Source organism: Eurypyga helias, unplaced genomic scaffold (assembly GCF_000690775.1).
Source record: "Eurypyga helias isolate BGI_N326 unplaced genomic scaffold, ASM69077v1 scaffold9888, whole genome shotgun sequence".
NCBI lineage: Eukaryota > Metazoa > Chordata > Aves > Eurypygiformes > Eurypygidae > Eurypyga > Eurypyga helias.
The window spans coordinates 7,351-27,526 of record NW_010268973.1 but is presented as its reverse complement, the minus strand read 5'-3'; positions in this window follow the sequence as shown (position 1 = coordinate 27,526).

Genomic DNA, 20,176 nt, shown 5'->3' with positions numbered 1-20,176 from the left:
TGCCATCAACTGAGATGCCTCAAAAGAACCAGGTCATGGGCTGCAACTCCATTTTTTTACTGAGCAGAAGAGGATCTTCATTGGTATTACTGGCTTTGAGAGAGGGGATGAATCTCTCTCAGCTCTTGTGTTAACCCTGCCTGTCCGGGGACCAGGAGAGTCCCGGGCTGCATAATGGCAATCGAATAAAAGCTGTGGTGGCACCCATTTGTTTGCCAGCTGTGGTTTCATACAGGAGACAAACATACAGGAGCAGTCTGTGTGGGCTTCCCATAGAGGCTTGAACAGATTTCAAATGTTTCCACTACTACAGCAAGAGAGAAACAGAGAGACCCTCGTGTCTTAGGGTAGATACTTCCATTCCCAGAAAAGAAGTAATCAGCTTTCTGCTTTTCCTGTTTTTTCTTTGTTAGTGCAGCATGGGTGGACAAAGCTGAATAATGAAAATTTTTTGATCAAAGGTCTTTCAAATTAAATTCCTTCAAAAATACAGAATTTCAGGTGCAGTCACTTGAAGCTGGAAACACATATTACCACTGCTTCCTCTCTACACACTCAGTTTGTGTCACAGAAGACACCTGCTAGCTAATTTTTTCCTATCATTTTCCCCTTTTTTCCTTATCTTTTTCTAGGAAGGAATGTTTTTTCCCTGGGCCTCCAACCCAGGAAACAGTCTTTTTCAGGAAAGGAATGCAAATACAATCGCCTGTTCAAGGGTAAGCATAGAATACAATATTTAACTGAACAGAGACTATCTTAAATGCATGGTAATCTGAATTAAGATCAATGTCACTTTTCTAATGTGTTTTTTTCTGTAGACTGTCAATAAAGAAATATTTCACAATTTACCAAATATAGATCTTTTAAAAATTAATGCTTATAGAAAGCATTAAAAATTATTCTCAGAAATGTTCCCACCAGGAACTATTCTTATCTGTCGGGTGTGATAACCAAACCCCACAGTAAATAAGTCAAATTAAGTTGAAGTCTTTCACCTTCAGAGGAGAGCAGACTGTTGACTGCAGTGTACTGCATGAGAGACAACAGATGAACCAATACCTACTTAAGCACACTGACCTCTTGCTCAGACCTTTCCTGGAAGATAATGGCAGGGGAGACAATAAAAGGCAAACACAGTTGATTAGCAATTGCCAAGAAATGTCTGGTCAGTAGGTCATGACAGAGATTTTTTTTCCTCTGTCCAGTGATTAAATGTCTCTCACACATTCTTATGTGGCACTAGTTGAGTGTTAACTCATAGAGTGTTGCAGTACTCGGATGTCTGAGGAGTTTGGCTTGGCACAGAGAGCTAAGAAAATATAAATACATACAGGATACATTTTCTGAGCAAAACACAATATACTTTCTCACTGGAACACTCTCCACATTCCATATATCATTCTTATGAACAGAATTTGAAAATGCTTTTTAAAATGATGCAGCCTTTATTCCACTGGACCATTTACTTACAGATTGATACTGCATGGAGTGGTCCACCTTCCAGTAAACTTCAGGAGGTTAGCATTAGTCCATTATTTAAAACAGAGAAAAACATTCATATGTAACACAAAGGATCATCCAGTATTATGGACATCTTTCAAAGGCTATTTGATTTATGAGCAGAGTATCTGATAAGCAGGCTAATTTTAATGGTTCGGGTTGGAAGGGACCTTAAAGACCATCTAGTTCCAACCCCCCTGCCATGGGCAGGGACACCTTCCACTAGAACCAGGTTGCTCAAAGCCTCATCCAGCCTGGCCTTGAACATTTCCAGGGATGAGACATCCACAGCTTCTCTGGGCAATCTGTTATTATCTTGCATAAATACTTAAAGAGGAAATTATATCCTCTAAAATTCAGTCCTAATAAAGCATTTGAAACACCCCTACCACTGCCAAAGGTGGAGACCTCTGTCCCTTCACCCCAAATACATTCCATTCCTCTACCATCACCGAAGAGGAGTCTGCACAATCCATACGTTTTTCCAATGCAAAACACCGGCAGCATCACAGTGACAACTTCGGGACATAAAAACTTTTCAAACAATTCTAACAGGGCTGTAAGAGCTCATCTGATCATACTGTTGTCATGAGTCATCAGACCTGTTGCTCTGCATCTGCATTATAATAATGATTTAGAAGAAGACAGAAGCACTGAAAGTATACATTAGTTGCCTTTGTATTTTATAAGTGGAATTTTTCTCTCATTATTTTCATAGGATTTTCCCATGCTGCACAGTTTCAGAGAAAACAAAGATTTTCCCGTGCTGTCCCTATTGGTGGAAAAGCTCAGCATTACAACAGAGGCAGTTTAGACCAGAGGTTGTCAGGTATCCAGCATCAAAGCCATCTTTTAGCAAGAGCAGCGAGTAGTACTTGATGTGAAACAGTTGACACAGAGCCAAGAAATAAAGTCCAGGCCCATCGGGACCCCGAAGTCCAAGAGTTCCCTCCCTGCCAGCCAAGACTGCCAAAGGTCTGCAGACACCAACATGGTACAGCCTCCTGCAGTAACTTTGCATTCCCCATCTCACTGTTGGTGTTTCTCTAGGGTACTTGGCATCATGCTGTGATGTTCTGCTGCTGTGCAAACATCAGGAAGAACCTGCAGAGTCAAGACGGTGTTCACACCTGTCTAAGAGGAGTACTTGCCTCTGTGCACATGTGTCTTCCTGCACCATTGTGCATGTTTCTGTGCTCAGCATGTGGGAGCTTTGGAAGAAGGATGTGGTGGAGTTCCTTGTATGACACAGGAGCAGACTGAAACTGTCTGAACCCATAAGTACACCAAGAAAATGCTCAGTCCAGACATCCCAATGTGTGTCTGTAGCCATCATCACCACTAAAAAAGACCCCACAGTTATAGCCTTCCCTATCAAGGTTATATTGGGAAGATTAGTTTGGTAAGATGGCAAGGGAGAGGATGAGACAGATCCCCTGCTTGCACAGTGCCACAAACTTTAGCTATAATTTCAGCTTGTCAACTGACCTGAAAGTAGCTTTGCACGTATACTGAAAACTAGGAAGGGAGACCTTCCCACAGCACATGAATAGTTGTCTGCACTTGAAAGAAATAGGACTGTATCTTTCATACATAGAAGTTGAGGGTAAATATCATCCAAGGAAGGGAGAAAATATAAGGTCTAACGAGAAAGACTATATTAAATACAGCTGTAAAGACTGCATTTTCAGTTTCTAAAATTTGCCACTCCTGTTTCTTAAGTGACTATTTGTAGCAGAGTCTCAGAAATAAGGCAGAGATTTATTACTAAGAACAGCTAAACCAAAGTGTTAAATGATGACTTGACCCAGAGGGAGGCTCTGCCTCCTATTCTGTCCAACTCCTAGCACCAGGCAGACATACTGCTTTCTGATCTGGAGATCCAGAGCTTCTTAAAGATTCATTCGTCCTCCAGCTGTTGATCCAAAGAGACATTCGATGTAGAGAATTTATCAGAAAAGGGTTGGATGTTTTTGAAAATTCTGACACTTGAAACTCTGAAAGTATTTTTGCACTTTGGTCTCTCCCATTAGAGTGTCTAGTGTTTTTTCCACCATTTGCTCTGTTGCAGTCTTACACAGATTTTCCTCCTACTGTTGATTTGGGCATTTTTTTCAGTACATCCTAGAAACTACAGCCTGAAGCCACTTGAAGTTTGTCATTGTCCTTGTGGTCTTTCTCTCTCAGCTAAACGTTTTTACAAGATTGATTTTCTTGTAAATAAATTTGCCACCTTATTTTCATTGTGGGTTCCAAGACATACCTTGGGAAAGCTGCCTCTGATTTGCCATTGCTCAGATTCCTTCATGAGACACAAAATCATGACCACTAAAAGGGTTCATGATAATTAATATGCATGGAAATTTCCACTCAGAGATGTAGTGACTTGTAGTTGCATAGACCATGAGGAGCAATTCTGCTCTGTTGGGAGGGGACTTTAAGCCCGACTAATTTATATCTGGATTTTATTGTATTTACTCTTACATCTATGCCTACTGTACACTTAATCAAATGGTACATTTATAGGTACTTCAAAAGCACAGCTCAATCTTCTCCTATGCTGTTCCTGACGCAGAGCTCATACTGCTTTGTTTCAGAAATGCAAAAATCAATGTGTCAGGACTTTCCACTACATTACTCCTTTCCTTAGAGTAGGCACTGAGAATTCAGACACCACCTTCTTAACCATGGTAATAGTGAGGTCTTAAGTTTCTTGGTCCACAACAGCAAGAAATACTTTTCCAAATTCTTTTTCACAATGAAAATTTAATTTGATATCAATACTGTCAGATCTATCATCATGAGTTTTCAGTGTTATTTTTGTAAACGTAAGATCAGCACATGTCAGAAAAGTGTCCAAAACAGACTGTAAAATTGTGGCAGGAACCAGGGCAAGCCCTTTGTCTAAATGAAAAAAAAAAGCAAGTACCAGTTTTTGCACACTTCTGGTGCTCTCTGGTAAGGTGGTAAACAGGAAGATAGGCTGCTTTCACAGAGTCTTTATTCCCCTCACAGCTTTTATGTGAGGATAGCACCTGGTTACTAAAATCCACAGAGATCTTTGTTACAGTAACAAACTGGAGGATATTTTTATATGTTCCAATGAAATTTAGCACTTAACAAAAAGTAAGTACATCACCGAAACCTTTCCAGTTGGCTGGTAAATAACATTATACTAATATCACATACAAAGAAACTAAGGCAGAAACAATTAGACACTGAACTTCCAATAGTGGTTTCTGAGAATGGGGATTGGAGGGCTATCTTCAGTGCTCATGGGTTAAGCCACCAAAATGCGGCTTCTGTTTTCCCTCCTTATGGGAACTTGCTTGTGAGTGTTCAGTATTTATGACAATCAGGTGGAGAAATGTAGGAAGCAAACTAAGGGCTGAAAAAAGATTATAAATGGCTCTTCCCAGGGCACAGTGCAGAGAGTCAGAGTCTGACAGCACAGATCCTAGCCACTAGCCTATGCTTAATCTTGGCCAAAAGCCACCTTGGCCAGCTCAGCTAGAAAGCTCCTGCTGCGGAGTGTGTAGTAGTCACAGTGCTATCGCTGACAGCCTGAAAAGCAGCATTACCCACGGCTATGGACAGTTCACGCAGGACACTGGGTATCTTGGCCAGGAACCACAGCCCCAGAGCAGCAGTAAAGGGCTGAGAAAGAGCCTTTATCTTCCGGAAAATTAGGTGACAACCTTCTTCACAAGAGTTATTTTGTGTAATTATTGTCTGGGCTAGGAAAGGAGCTGCATTGGATAAATTATCTGCCGTCTGAGATTAGCTCTTCCTTTGTCTCCTTGATCGTCCTTGTCCTCTCATGTCCTCAATCTCCTTAAAGGATGAAAGAGAATAGGCAGAGATTTTGGAGTCACAGTGCCACTTTTCCATCCCAAACAACACAAAAGAGATTAAACAAGCTAATTCATAAAGTGCATGTTCCGGCTGCTCTCCTGACAGATTTTGTGAATTCTGACTGAACTCATCACATAATACCTATAGCAGGTTTTCTGCAATAGTCACTGAACAATGGCTGTTACCACACAGGAGAGCTGCACCTGTTCTCACAGAGCACAGTTTTGTTTCACATCCTCTAGCTGATCCAAATCGAAATGCTGCTGCCCTCTAGTACTGCCCATGGAGGGACACCAAATACGGTACATGAGGTCTGCACAACCCTTCTTGGGCAGCATCGCTCAGTAAGCACCTCATCACACCATTTTCACCCAAACAAGATGGTGGGAGACCAGCACATGGGAATGCAGAGCTGTATTTACAGGTTAAGTTTAGGAAAGTGGTGAGGAGGCAGGGGAGGGCGTGGGGATTGTCATGTTCTCTATCTGTAACATATAGAAAACTCCTGCAGTAAAATCAAAATCACAAGTTTCTTTGTTCTTTTCTTTGACTTGCCTATAAGACTTAAAAGGCTACTGCTAACAGTTCCTACAACTGTCTTCTGTGATCCGAACCAAAATCATCAACTCAAACCACAGAGGCCACTGGAAAGCTACAGGATGAGTTCAGTTCTTACAGTCACACTGTTCCAGCCAGCAGTTTACTCTGAAAACTTTCTAGCATTACTGTGCCACCCAGATACATGCAACCATGGAAATAAAGTCTATATTAGCATAACTTCCTTGTTTAACATTCTGAATTCTATAATCTTAGTTTACTAACACGAATGTTGAGCTGAGTTCAACAGTTGGGCCAGTTCAAACTAAAAGTATGAATTGTTTCAAGTGATGACTTAAATTGTCCTAATTTTAAATGTGAATAAAGCCTGTAGACTTTCCTCTCTGCATTAACATTCTCTTGTTTATGGTTTTCTTTGAATATGCCATTACATGAGTAGAAGCTTTACTTATCTCCTGGCCCATCTTTTCAACTCTGCCAGAACGACAAGGTAATTCTCACTTTCATGAGCACTTCTGCAAGAGCGTGACAAATTCTGCATTCCACACAACAGAGTTGGGTGTTTTTCAGTCCGTTGCTATGCTTAACCACATTGTATTATTTAACTATGTAACAGCATTACACTGACAAGTTGATTTTTCTATTCCAAACATTCTTCAAGGAAAATTTTAATTCTTCAGCTGCCTGAAGCAGAGAGATGTCAGAGATCTGTGTCAAAATGTTCTCTAAAGAAAGAGACCTTCAAAGAAATGCCACCACAGGTGTGAACTACTTCCTTTCAAGCACATCTACCAACAATCTCAATCCTAGTGTTACTCTGAGAAACCAACTCTCAAGCTATTTTTAAATACATTTTCGTAACAGAAATCATATCTCAGCTCAAGAGAGAATTTTTAGAGAGAAGAACATCGTAGTGACATTTCTGATGTAGCAGCCATCTGGATTTAAGAGTCTGAATTGTGCTGGGGAGTATTCCTTTTCTCCGTTGATGGGAGAGCCCTGAAAGCAGTCAGTACTGACCCTCCAGCTTTTTATGTGTTATCCCCATAGTAGGATGAACAGTGTTAACTCTTCAATGCCATCAACACACAGTAATGTGATGCATTATTGGAAATGATAACACACATTAAATGAACTCTCAAACAGCCATGTCACAACACATCAAATGCCTGTAATTAGTTCCAGCACATCAGGGTATGGTGTACCACCTCCATGTAATGACATGTACTTGTTCAGGTGTTATTTATTTGGACTAAAACTGACAGTCTGTCATTTTTAAACTCATTACCCAATCTGTCTGGGCAGGTCTCCCAGAGTGTGTAGTTTTGTCTGTAAGTACAGTGAGTAAGAAAACATTGAATAAGAATACTTGGTGATGTGGGGTGGTTGGGTGTTTTTTTGTTTTGTTTTTAGTGGTAAGAGTGTCAGCTAAATGTTGAAATTCTATTAAAAAACCCAGCTATGTCAGATCACCAGTTCATTTCTGCTGTGTACTCTGAAAAAAATGTCACTTTCTTTATAAAAATAGTATGCTACCTTCACTTATTTCACTTGGCGTTCTCAAAGGATTAGTAAGACACATTATTTTTAAATCAGAACTTGCTTCCTGAGGCTTACCCTTGCCACGCCAACCCTCTGCAAAGAGGAAATGGTAGTGCCTAGTTCGGCACAACAGAGCAGCATAGCAACAAAATGGAAGGAATGATGGCAGTCTGTTGACCTCTGAGTCCCTCGTGCCCACACAGAGGCACTGTGGAAAACTGTGGCGGAGGGGGAAGGAAGGAAGGAAGGATCTGAGGAACAACCTCAAGATGCCATGTTTCCAAGGTGAAGCTCACAATGTGATCTGAGCTAAACCAAGAGCTTCAAGGAGGTATTCACAGCAGTTGTGGAAGCAACTCTTGCCACTGAAGCCTACATGACTAGCTCATAAATCAAAGTAAGATATTCGCAAGAGGCAGCAGCATGGTCTCTGACTTGATCTGATAATTTTTCAGTAATAACTGCAGAGTTATGCTTCCTACATACAAACACACACCAGAACACAGTTCCAGTTTCTGCATTCAAAAATGGGAACCTACTTTCCAGGCAGAGCTAGAGCAGCTTATTCCTCCTCTTTCCACTGTCATCCTGACAGTGACTCTCGCTTTCCTTGTGGATTCCTGGCCACCTTCTGCTGTGAACATACACTGAATTTCACACCTGTTCATACTGGCCAAACTAGCTGGCTCAGGCACCACCTCAGGAATGTATTCTATATAGATGCAGTCTGTTCAGCATCATACAGCTGTGCCATATAGTACCAGGACTGTGCTGAAGTTTTGACTTCTTGGGAATAATTATCCAATTTAAATTAAAATCTTACTGGCAAGTACTCTTAATAGCCTTTAACAAGCGTTTAACAAAGTAACCAATAAATATATTTATGAGAGAGTGGAATGTCACTGAGCAGCATGGCACATGACAGTAAACGGTACTGTGATTTACATAAGAGAAAACATTTAGGGTGTGATTTGTGTGGTTGGTTTAAACAGCCCAACAAAAAAACCCAACAAAAACAAAATCCAATACAAACAAATTCCATTATGCAAAAACTCTTTCACTTTGCAGTCAGCATAACTGGAAATACAGCTTGTGGCAGAACCCAGCATTGTCTCAGACTGCATCCATCCTCTCCCAAGCTTCAGGCAAATCTTTCGCTATTCATTCTTCTTCCATTAGACTCTAATTACACTAAAGTCCATCTGTTACACATAGGATGTGACTACTTATTTAACTGTTTGTAATTTATTTACTTATACCGAAGTAGCACCTGGACATTGTAGTGAAGTTTAAAATCTCGTTGTGCTTCTTCCCGTGCAAACACGTTACAAGAAATAAGACCTGTAATCCCAAAATTCAGGACTGAAGAGCGTAATAAGAATAACAGCAGCAGTGAAATTAAACAATTCAGCCACGGTGATACAGCGAAGTTGTCTTTGTTGGTTTCTTGATTCAGCCACACGTATTGTTAGTAGCTTTCTGATATTGAAAACATGACGTCCGTTCGCAGTTAATAACTGAAAATGGTGGAATTCTCATGTGTTTATCCATTAATATCAGTCACTCTGGTTATCGAAATGGCTCGGCAGGAAATGAAGCTCACAGAGTGGCAGAGAATGTTTTTTTCCCATTTATCTCCTTGTTTCAGATTCTCCAGCTGCAAAAAACAAGGTATGTTATTTGGAGAAAGGAAGGATGAACTATCCATTTCTGATATTCATGGATCAGAAAGAACATTTGCTGATAGAATGTTGGAAAATTCACCCTTTTCTTCACAGAACTATAGTAGGAAACCATAAATATCATGAACTTCATTCCCCATTCCATTTTATGTGAGCTCTGTGAAACAACATTCAGGAATTAAATAAATGGTGCTTTAAATGACACTTTGATGAAACCATTCAAGTGTGAAAGGTCTGCTTTCTCTTTCTCACACATCTGGCCATTATTTTCTCTGCAGCATTATTCTCTTGGGGCCTTTTAATTCTCAAATAGACTGAAACACTTCACATTGTATTTGCAATGCAACAGGGTCTCGCAAATAAGACCAACACCCTTGCTATTTGATTTTCATAGGCTTATATTGTCATATTCTCATTTTATCTGAATGTGGGATTTTATCAGTGTTTTACAGACATTGCATATGCATGGTCTGTTCTTCCTAGTTTTGTACTGTGCATACAATTTCACCTTTCTCACTGTGAAATGACAGGATGGGTGTGTTAGCACAGGTACATAAAACCCTAGTAGTGCTGATAAGCCCTTCTTAAGACATACCAGTCACTGTGTTCCACCCTAGGAGAGGGCTGCATTTTACAGTGGATAAAATATAATAATTTCTTATTCATAATTCCTTAGGCTTTCTCTAAGTATTAGCTATTTTTGAAATAATGATAACATTCTGTGCTCCTCCAGGCATGTCAGCAATGTATATAAACTGAGAAATCCATATTTTTTTTTCAAGTTACATAGCTTCCTTTTTTCAAAGGACCTTTTATACAGAGTGCTTTAATCCTCCTGCAGAGCACCTCTTACCCCTTGACATATTCCCATTACTATTTTTAGAAGCCAGAGTTTTAAACATATTCTCTAAAATGGAAGATTGCATCTGGTGTAGGAGAGATACAACAAAGCCAGTTGAAAAAACAGCTGCTTGCATTCTTGCATATGCTAGTGTGAAATCTCTGTAGAGGCACATTGGGCCAGTCATAATCAAGCAAGTGATTTAGCTTCAAATGTTCCAGTCAACTTGAAAGTAACATATGTAGAGCTCTGGGATACTGTTGGACTGCAAAACATACCAGCAGATAAGAGCAGCAAGGCTTTCAGAACCCTTTTTGTCCCAAGTAACAAGAGCCTCAAGATATATTTAGTACAAATGCTTTATGTTTTGTTAGTATTATAAAGCATTCTAAGCATTTCTAAAACATTTGAGATTTATAGATTTTTAAAATTCTTTTTTTTAGACTCATTTACACTCTTGAGTAAACCATTTGCAGCAATGCTTACATTACTGACTGTATTTGAGAAGAGCATTACAAGAAGTAAAGAGGAAATACTATAACCATTACCCACAAGCTTTGAATGATTTAATGTAGAAAGTGAAAATAGAAAGACAAACACATTTTTCCCCAAATATTTCTCATCCTCTTTCAGACAAACTCAAATTTATATCTGAACAATCTTTCCAGTGTAGTTCATGTGTTTACATTAAAAAAAAAAAAATCACAAAAAATATGTAATTTATGTTCCCTCATGCTTTTAGGAAAAAAGTTTCCCTGTCACACAGTTTGAGGCTTAAGGCCAGCTAGAAAGTGTTGAAGCTGCTCAACAACTATTTGAGGTGAGCTGCAGACAGAGGTACTTTTATACATGGAAAATCACCCCTCCCTTTTCAAACCAGAAAAACAGGCAAGGTGCCAGGAGCTACAGGCTATGAGCATGTTTGTGAAGGGGGAATTCACCTGCCAAATCATGAGCTCCCTGAGGACTGCACAAACTTCCACACCCTCTCTCCCAGAATACACCCTGAAACAGCTCCTGCCTGTGTCGCAGCCTGGAAAGATTAGAAACTGTGACATTTTCCCATGGTCCTTCCCTGGACTTTCCCCAGTAATGTATTTGAGCCGATTCTGTGTCCTGCATAATAATTCTGTATGCACATATGAAGAAGCCGATCACGTAGCTATGTAACCCACAGCCCTTCCTAGTGTAGATCGAAAAGGTTCAGAAAGCCCTATGACAGCTTTCTAAACGCCACAGGCTTCAGTCTATTCAGCACTGATATAAGACCTGATCTGGATGAATCAGCTGATGAGAAAAATGGGAAGGCAGACTTCCTCCTACCAATAATTATTTAACCACAGAGTTTAGATTGATGTTTCTATTTTCTTTCTTATCTGTACTTCCTAGTCTTGGAACAGAATTGTTTCCCTGCAAATGTAGTAATCTGTCAGCTGAGAACACTCCTTAAAATAATCTAACCGAGGTACGACGTGATAGTGGGCCACAAAACATATAGTGGAAAGCAGTTTTTCTTCTTGCTGACATAACATTACAAAGGTGAAGTACAGAAACATCCCCATCACCCTTAACAGTAAACCACTTCAGTGTCAACGTGTCAACGTATCTGCAACATAGCGGCACTGATTTCACAACACTGCTAAGTGCGTGGAAGGTTTGTGCTTTCCAGCCTTGAAACAGTATCGATTCGTATACTCAGAATATAAATCCTGTCCCATGCAGCGGAGGGTGTGGAAGCCAGCTCAGTGACACAAAGCACTACAAAAAAAATTGTGTTAGTCTTTATAATTTAAAGCATCTATAAGCCTCCATAGCATGCAAATTTGGCACTCTTCCAAACCAGGAGAAAAACTACAGATAACATTGGGTTGTTTGGCTATTTTTAGCAATTCTTATTATCTGGAATTGAACACTGTTTTGCTCTTCCTGTAAGTTGGAGCAGTGTTTGTTTTCTAAATTGTAATTGGCAGACATGGTTAGCATGGTTTTCATGAATGCAGAGCTGTACAAGGCAGTATAGAAGACTTGGGGTTACTTCTTCAGAGCAGACTGGCTCACCGGACTACACTTCTGCTTTCATGGCACAGTTAAAGAAGCAACACAAGGTAAGCTGTTGAACAATTTCATCTAAGAGATCTCTGGGATCATCAAGAAGTGCAACCATCAAAGAAACACCTTGTGAAACATATTATTCCAGTGGTATCTTGTTCTACTATAACTCAAAAAAAAAAAAAAAAAAATCAGCATTCTTTGGAAATGTGCTGAATGTGAGGAAAATAGAACATTCTTCCCCATCTGCTGGAACTACTCTAAAGTAAATAAGGATGCTAAGTACTGGGCAGAAATACTGGAAGTAGTTTTTAAAAATAACAAAAAAGGAGACGCCAATGGAGGCCCCTAGTCGTCCTCCTAGGCTTAGCACTGGAAAGAAATTATGGTTTGGGAAACTAAATCTACAGATAGCTGCCAGATGGTTAATCATGGTTAGTGGAGAACACAAAGGGCTTTGCTTGATGATTGGGCTTAGGAAAATAACATATGTCCCAAAAACCTGAAAATCTTACAGATTCTGAAAGATCTGGAGTCAGTAAATTTATACAGTCGGGCTCACAAATTCAAACCCTTCATTTAAATGCATGACAGACGCCACTTAAATGTTGATTGTTGCCTAGGAAATAAAGGATGCTAGGAAAAGCCTTAAAAAAATTTGTATCTGAGGGGAACGGTGCAGGGTTTGACTCTTACTTCTAGTACACCACAACCAACGTTAGGCTAAGATGATAAAACTATCAGATTCTTGTTTTATTAGTTGCTGGGCTAGGAAGCATTTCCCATACTAACATCAGACAACACAGCATTTGGTGTACCTACTATAGTCAGCTCAGGTCTTTAGATACTTTACAAAAGTTGGCAAGAACTATTCACTGACAAGAATTCAAAGAAGTGACCTAGGAAATTTAACACATTAATAATAATTAGATAAATATGTTTATTTTTCACAGGAGAATGACTTATGTGCCCATTTTACAAATGTAATCAAAAACTGACAGAAACCCCAGAGGTTTTAGTGAAAGAAACAGGGAATACTGGAATGTTGGAAACTGGTGAGGTTTAAAAGCAATTTATTGCTTAAAGCAACTTATTTTAAGCATTTTATAACATTTTTTGTATAAGGTACATAATAAAATACATTTTTTTCTTTTTCTTGCAGGAGCTAAAATTTATACACTACCCAAAATATGGTTGACAGAGCCACAAACATGCTTTGTGTCTCTTCAATAATCTTGTTACTTGCCTTCTCCTCCTCTTTGCCTTGACAATTTGTGACCTTTTTTAGACAACTTATTTTGCTGTTATTATCCCTAGTTCTTTTTTTAGCACTCACGTTTGACTTGAATAGGAAGTGGATTTGCTGTGTTTCCTTTCCTTTCAAGCTGAGTGTATGTCAGTCAGTCAAGCAGTAAGCATCCTGTCCTTGTTTTCTTGTTTTTCCATTTTTCATCATTACGCTGGAGCTTCATTTCATGAAGGAATTGATACTAGTGCTGTCATCAACATTTCAAAAATCAACAGTAACTGAAAGGATACACACTGTAAAAAATATACTGTTGAAGAAGACCTCTGTTACTGTGACTTTTCTTTACATTTTTGGCTAGATCTCACTTATTCATCCGGGTAGCCTATTTTTGAAAAAATTAAGATTAAAACTGACATTGTAAGAGACAATGGAAAAAATAAATAGCTTCAGTGAGATCAGAATTTCCCTCTAATTCTTCTTTTATACATTAAGCTTTCCCAAGGAAACTTTGTTTTTCAGTCTCCATTTGTACAACTTTCACAAAACATTGTTTGGGCATTGCGTTTTTTGTGCACAAAACAGATGAAATTCCCTTGCAGAAAATTAGTTCTGTCTGCCAGATGGATTTTATATTTTGTCTGCATTTCACACTATCTGCAAAAAATTAGTTCTACAAAACTGGCACATACAGATCAACCTCATTTAACACAGATACACTGCATTAACGGTATAAAGTCTCACGTCAGGTAAGAAGGTTGCTGCTGAAGTAAGGATTTATCCTGCCAGATATAGGCTTTACATATTCTAGTACACTTCTTTCCATCAGTTAACTTTAACAACATGGGGGGACACACAAACCAGATAGTACTGAATCTTGGAATAACTTCACTTTTGTATAGTAGTGTTTTAGAAAATTTCTGAATCGTGCAAGATACTTTCACAATGATCCCATATGTCTGTAGGTAATTCAAAACACCTTGCCTACTATAATTGCAAATACGTATTTTCTTCTTACTAATTTCTGAGCAGCAGCCTGTCATAAGAACACAGTGACAGGTTCAGTTCCACTCCTTCTTGAGTATGAGTGTCATCCTTCCTAAAGTTACTTTAGAAAGGGATAATAACTTCACTTTAAGTAGGGGATGTAATCTCTAAAATCTTTGAACCGGCGTGTCAAGTTGTAAGTTAAAGATGAAATAAGGTAATATTTATGACAAGGCATATTCGTGAGTATTTTCCTGTAAATCATTACAAATTCATGGTACTGATAGCTTAGGTTCCATGTAAACAAGTGTGGCCAGTAGAGTTCAGCAGAACCCTGCAGAATTTGACAATGTGAGTCCAGTCTAACCATTATTGAACTCAAAAGCAAATTCCTGTTGATTTAAATAAAATAGGAATTAGGATTAACATACATTCATACTCATGCTTAACTTTCTAATAGTGGCTGAAGATTTAATTCCTCAGAGAACATCCTTATCCTACAGGGTCAATGATAAAACACTCATTAGCTTTGCTGGTCTAGAATTTTATGAGTAAGTTTCACTTCACAGTTCAGGAACCAAATCAGTTAGCCTTTAATATATGAAAATCTAGCTATGATTCTTTGACATATTCCTAGCGTCAAGATGACTTCATGTTCCTACCAATGAGAACACTGAAAACATACTGATAATGTTGACCTTAACTAGTTTTGAGAAAATAAAAACAGTCATAAGTTTATTACAACAGAAATTTTCACCTACGATCCAGCATCCATGATATGAAAAGGCATCCAAAAGTTCTAAATCATGACCTGAAAAGTTTCAACTTAGATTTTTTTTTTTTTTTTTTTATTCCCAGGAACTGTTGGTGTATTTTGTTAGGTTACATTCCTTTTCTCAAGAAAAGCATAATTGATTAATGAGCAGGTAAAAAGTTGTTTCTTTAGCTGTCCGGGAAAGAATCATCTTACAGCATAGCACAAACACACATATGACATTAAAAAAAAGTATGTTAGTTACCACTTTAGAGCTATCAAGCTTACAGTGTGTGATCCAGTAAGCCCAACCTTGATCTGGATCCGGGTTTGGAGAATTAACTTCTTCCTGCCTGCGAAGTCTCCATACAGAATCAGCTGGATATAATTTAAGGCTTCACATTATTAAACAATGGTTACGTTCACCCCAGACCCGGCTGAATTCAATCATCTGTAAAAGGAACTTTGTACGCACAAAAATAAGACTGAATTTTTTGTCTTCAACCTAGACTTTTTTTTTTTTTTTAATGGCTGTGGACAAAGAATTACTGCTTTAAGAGAAAAGAACTGTGTGAACACTGAGAACAGTTTCCTCTCATTGCTCAAATACAAGGGTCAGCAACTTGTCAAAGATTATATGTCAGATTATATTTTTCTTTTCTAAGTCAGTGGTTGAATTTGCTGGAAGGAACTCAGCAGAAGCCAGGAATGCTGCTTCCCAAGGGGAAACATCCCATCATCATACAGTCAATAGCTCATCTGTATGTGAGGTACAAGTTTCTGGCCACCACCAAGTCCTAACTCAGGCATTGAGGTCTGTAGCTTGTTAATCACATCTTCATTTTCTTCCCTGTCTCTGTTCCTATACATCCGTCTGTGGCAGGGTTTCTCGTAGATCACAGGTTGTGATACCAGCCCACCTTACCCTATTTGCCTCCTCACACTGAAACATGCCCTGGATGACACTAAATAAAGCCATATGCAAAAGTTAGAAGAAGGAAATGTAGTGAAGCAAGCAAGAAAATAAATAAATAGAAGGCAGACAGACAGACAGACAGATAGATAGATAGATAGATAGGTAAAAAGCTCTAAAGGAAGACAAGGCAGGAAAACTGACACCTAAAACACTGCAGGAGAGCAGAGAGACAGTAACTACCAAGCCATTCCTGAGAACCAAATATTCCAAGCAACCTTGAGCTACAAATAGCCTGCAAAGCAAATTTAGATATAATTTACACAACATTTGTGTAGCCTTCCTGTAGTGGGAGTAGTACACAAAGGCACTATAGGCCAGCTTTTTTCCAAATGTAAACATGTAATTGCTCCAAAGTAGAGGAGTGCTTACTGTGCATGTATTGCTGTATTTCCAGACATTTAGGGTCATCTGAGTCTCTATAATAAAGTATGCATATTCTCAGTGATGCACAATTAAACATATAGTAAGGTATGCATAAATGTAACATCAAAAAAAATCTGAAAAGGCACGTTGAATATATTCCAGTAACCCCATAAATAGTATGCATTGGACAGTACATGGACTAATAGCCTGACCTTCAGTGATAAACTAATGATTACCATAGAGTTGTAGAATAGCTTAGGCAATAATTTAGAAATAAACCCTTGAAGGCATTGTGGTTAAACCCTCCTTTCAAAGCCCATGGGAGAACAGTGCACTCAACACAACCAAAGGTCCAAAGACCCAACTTCAAACTAATGTTTTTCAAGCATTTAATTTAAAAGAGTCTGCATACACTATCACTGTTACACGTTGACATGCATGTAATATGCCGTAGGAAGCTGCCAGTAGGAACTTACCAGGAGAATGTCAACGTAAGCTGAGAAATCTTCATCAGATCCAATGTATTAAAAGTAATTTGTTAATGACTCCTTTTGATTCAAGCTTATCAAGCAATTAGTGGGTGACAAGAATTCATAGCATTTCTGAAATGCATTTATTCACATTGCTAAGGACTACCTATAAAATATCAGGATTGTGAAAATGATGTCTTTTATTCAACAAACTATCATTGGTAAATGAATTGTTATTTTAGTTTATATTGATTATCAAAGAGAGTCATATAATAAGATTCAAGTAATATTTTGTGAAGTATAACTTTGGAGCAAATACTAGCAAGCAGTTTCAGAAAGGATCTATTCAGAAAAGTCTAAAATACAAACAGGAACAGGCTCTGTGTTTCAGGATATATTGACATTAATATGATTTGAAGTTGATCTTGAGTACATACATATCTCCAAGAAGATTCTCCCACTGCCTAATTAACTGTAGACAAAATATATTTCATTCAAACTTTACAGGCTGAATGACAAGTGGCCCAAATTACAGAAGAAAGGAAGGGCAAAAGAAAAGGGGCAGGCAAGTGACAAAGAAAGGAGTAGACAATGTTACTGTAAAGAATGAGGAGGCATTAGTCTAGGATTATGATAACTATTTGGTTTGTATGTTACATCTCTTACCACTATTGTTGGTTTGCTACTTTGTTCAATCTTTTAGGATCCCTGAATCTGTGAGAAGGTATGCATTTTGATACACATTTATACAGCAGCAAGACAATGAGCTCCTAGTCCAGCCTGGGAAATAGAAGTGCTGCAACAAAACCAAAACCAAAAACAAAACCGGGGGTTTTTTTTGGGGGGGGGGAAACGAGCCACAACACCAAAATTCTGTCCTTGGAAGTTAAAGCTTGATTACAAATATTCATACCAGAATTTCAAGTTATAATGACAATTTCTGAACTGGGGCCTTGGCTCTAGAAGAGCTCAGTGTAGGAGATCCTTTCAGGCTATGATTCTTATCTCTCTGGCTTATCTCTTAAAGCAAGCTTTTACTGCTGTTGGCACTACAGGCAAGTTTCACTACTGAGAAACTGGGCTTGATTTTGGCATGCCTTATGCATGACCACCATCATTTCTGTTTGCTAAATCTTGACTGCAAAGCACTTGTTACTGCAGGTGGTGAGACAAAAGGAAAAAGAACTCTGTAATTTCAGAGTTTTGGCAGAATTTGGTTTGTTATATAGCTGATTGATAGTACAAATATGACACACAAATATTCTCATCCAGCTAACCTTCTCCTTAAAGATGATCCTTACAGGGAATTACTGTGACAGACTGGTTCTGGACAAGTTGTGAATATCACAGCTGTATTTAAGGCAATGCTGATGGGAGCAGAGAAGAGAGGACAAGTAAGGTTGGCAACGGAACAGGAGAAAAAGAGCACAAGGAGACAAAGGAATGGAAGACTCTTAATATGGTAAAGAATTATGGTAAATTAGAGGATAGAAAAGAGAATGCAGATCAGCAAGATCAGAAATGCGAAATGGAAAGCAGATCCTCAAAGGCAGTAAAGCATATGGGGCAAAGATCTTTATCTGTATCTTTGTACCATATATGAAGTTGCAATATGAACTGGCTAATAAATATCATTTATTGTTTCTTTTATTTTCCAGTGAATTCATAATTTTCCTAGGTGCCTATATATATTGTTCACTCCAGATATAAATTATTTAAGACCTGCAGCTAATGGAAGCTGTACCACAGTCTAATATGTCTTAACAATGGGAATTCACTGCCAAAAGCCTGTATTCTCCTTTCTTCTCTTTCTTTCTGTTGCTTAATTCATTCTATTTAAAACTCTTTTTTGCTACAATTTTATGTACAAATTCCTATAGTCGTTGTATCTCTTAGTTACACATTCACACATGAATATACCTGGCATTCTGAATTTTGTTGCTGTTTTTAAAATTGTTCCCATTTTCAAGTCTCCACTACTTCATCGAATGAAGTCGTTACTCTTTCTCACTCAATTTTGGTGACATTATGAGTAAAATACTCAGAACTGAATATGTTTTCCTATGCATAGCCTTAACTGCTCTGAATAGCATCAGTCAATATAACTGTAAGGCTGCAGTGAATGAAAGTTTCTCTAATACAGGACTTGGCTTCAGTTTTACTGATGAGAATGTACTTCCCCATGAGTCCCACAGCCTTTACTTGTAGCAACAGGCTCCAGCCTTTTTTGTTTTGTAACAGCTCAAGCAGAAAACTTCAAGCACAAAGCTGCCAAGATCCCTTTTTTAAAATGTGTCACGTTAAGGCAATTAACTATATATCATTGCTGATAGCTCTCTTCCTGGAAGTCAGGTGGTACCTCATCATATTGATTTCTGTCTAACAGCAGGTATAGCACAGAAAAATACACGAAGGATTTGTCAGTACTTTGCCTGTGGCAGATTTTCCTCTCTGTAAGCTCCATATACACTGTTCAGTAAGCCTTTACCATCCCATACTGAGAAGCCACAATCTGCAGTATCAGAAAGCAACTGTTTCTAACCATAACAACAGCTTAATTCATACACAGCATGCTACAACAGAATAGCTCTTCACAAGTCAGGTGTCACCCAATGTGTGAACTCACAGGAAGCAAATGTATGGGTATTAAAGAAAGTCAAGCTAAACTCTTTCTGCTGCATACACAGGTCTTATACCACAATCACCCTGCAGAGTACTTTCCGGTATTAGACAGCATGACTACCAGTTATGAAACACAGCAACACCAGAAGCATGGCCAGCAGGTCAGGGGAGGTGATTGTTCCCCTGTACTCTGCAGGTGCTGGTCTGTTCTGCCAGGTAACTGGTGATAGGACAAGAGTAAATGGCATCAAGTTGCATCAGGAAAGGTTTATATTGGATATTAGGAAAAACTTCTTTACTGAAAGAGTGGTCAGGCACGGGAACGGGCTGCCCAGGGAAGTGGTGGAGTCACCATCCCTGGAGGTGTTCAAGGAACGTGCGGGTGTGGCACCTGAGGACATGGTCCTGTGGGTATGGTAGTGTTGGGCTGAGGGTTGGACTGGATGATCTTATTGGTCTTTTCCAACCTTAGTGATTCTGTGATTCTGTGATACTCTGCTCTCGTTAGACCCCACCTGGAGTATTGGGTCCACCTCTGAGCCCTCAGCATCAGAGGGATATCAACAAGTTGGAGTGAGTCCAGAGGGGGCCACGAAGATGCTCAGAGGGCTGGAGAACCTCTGCAATGGGGAAAGGATGAGAGAGTTGGGCTTGTTCAGCCTGGAGAAGAGAAGGCTCTGGGGAGACTTTATAGCACCTTCCAGTACCTGAAGGGGCTACAAAGAAGCTGG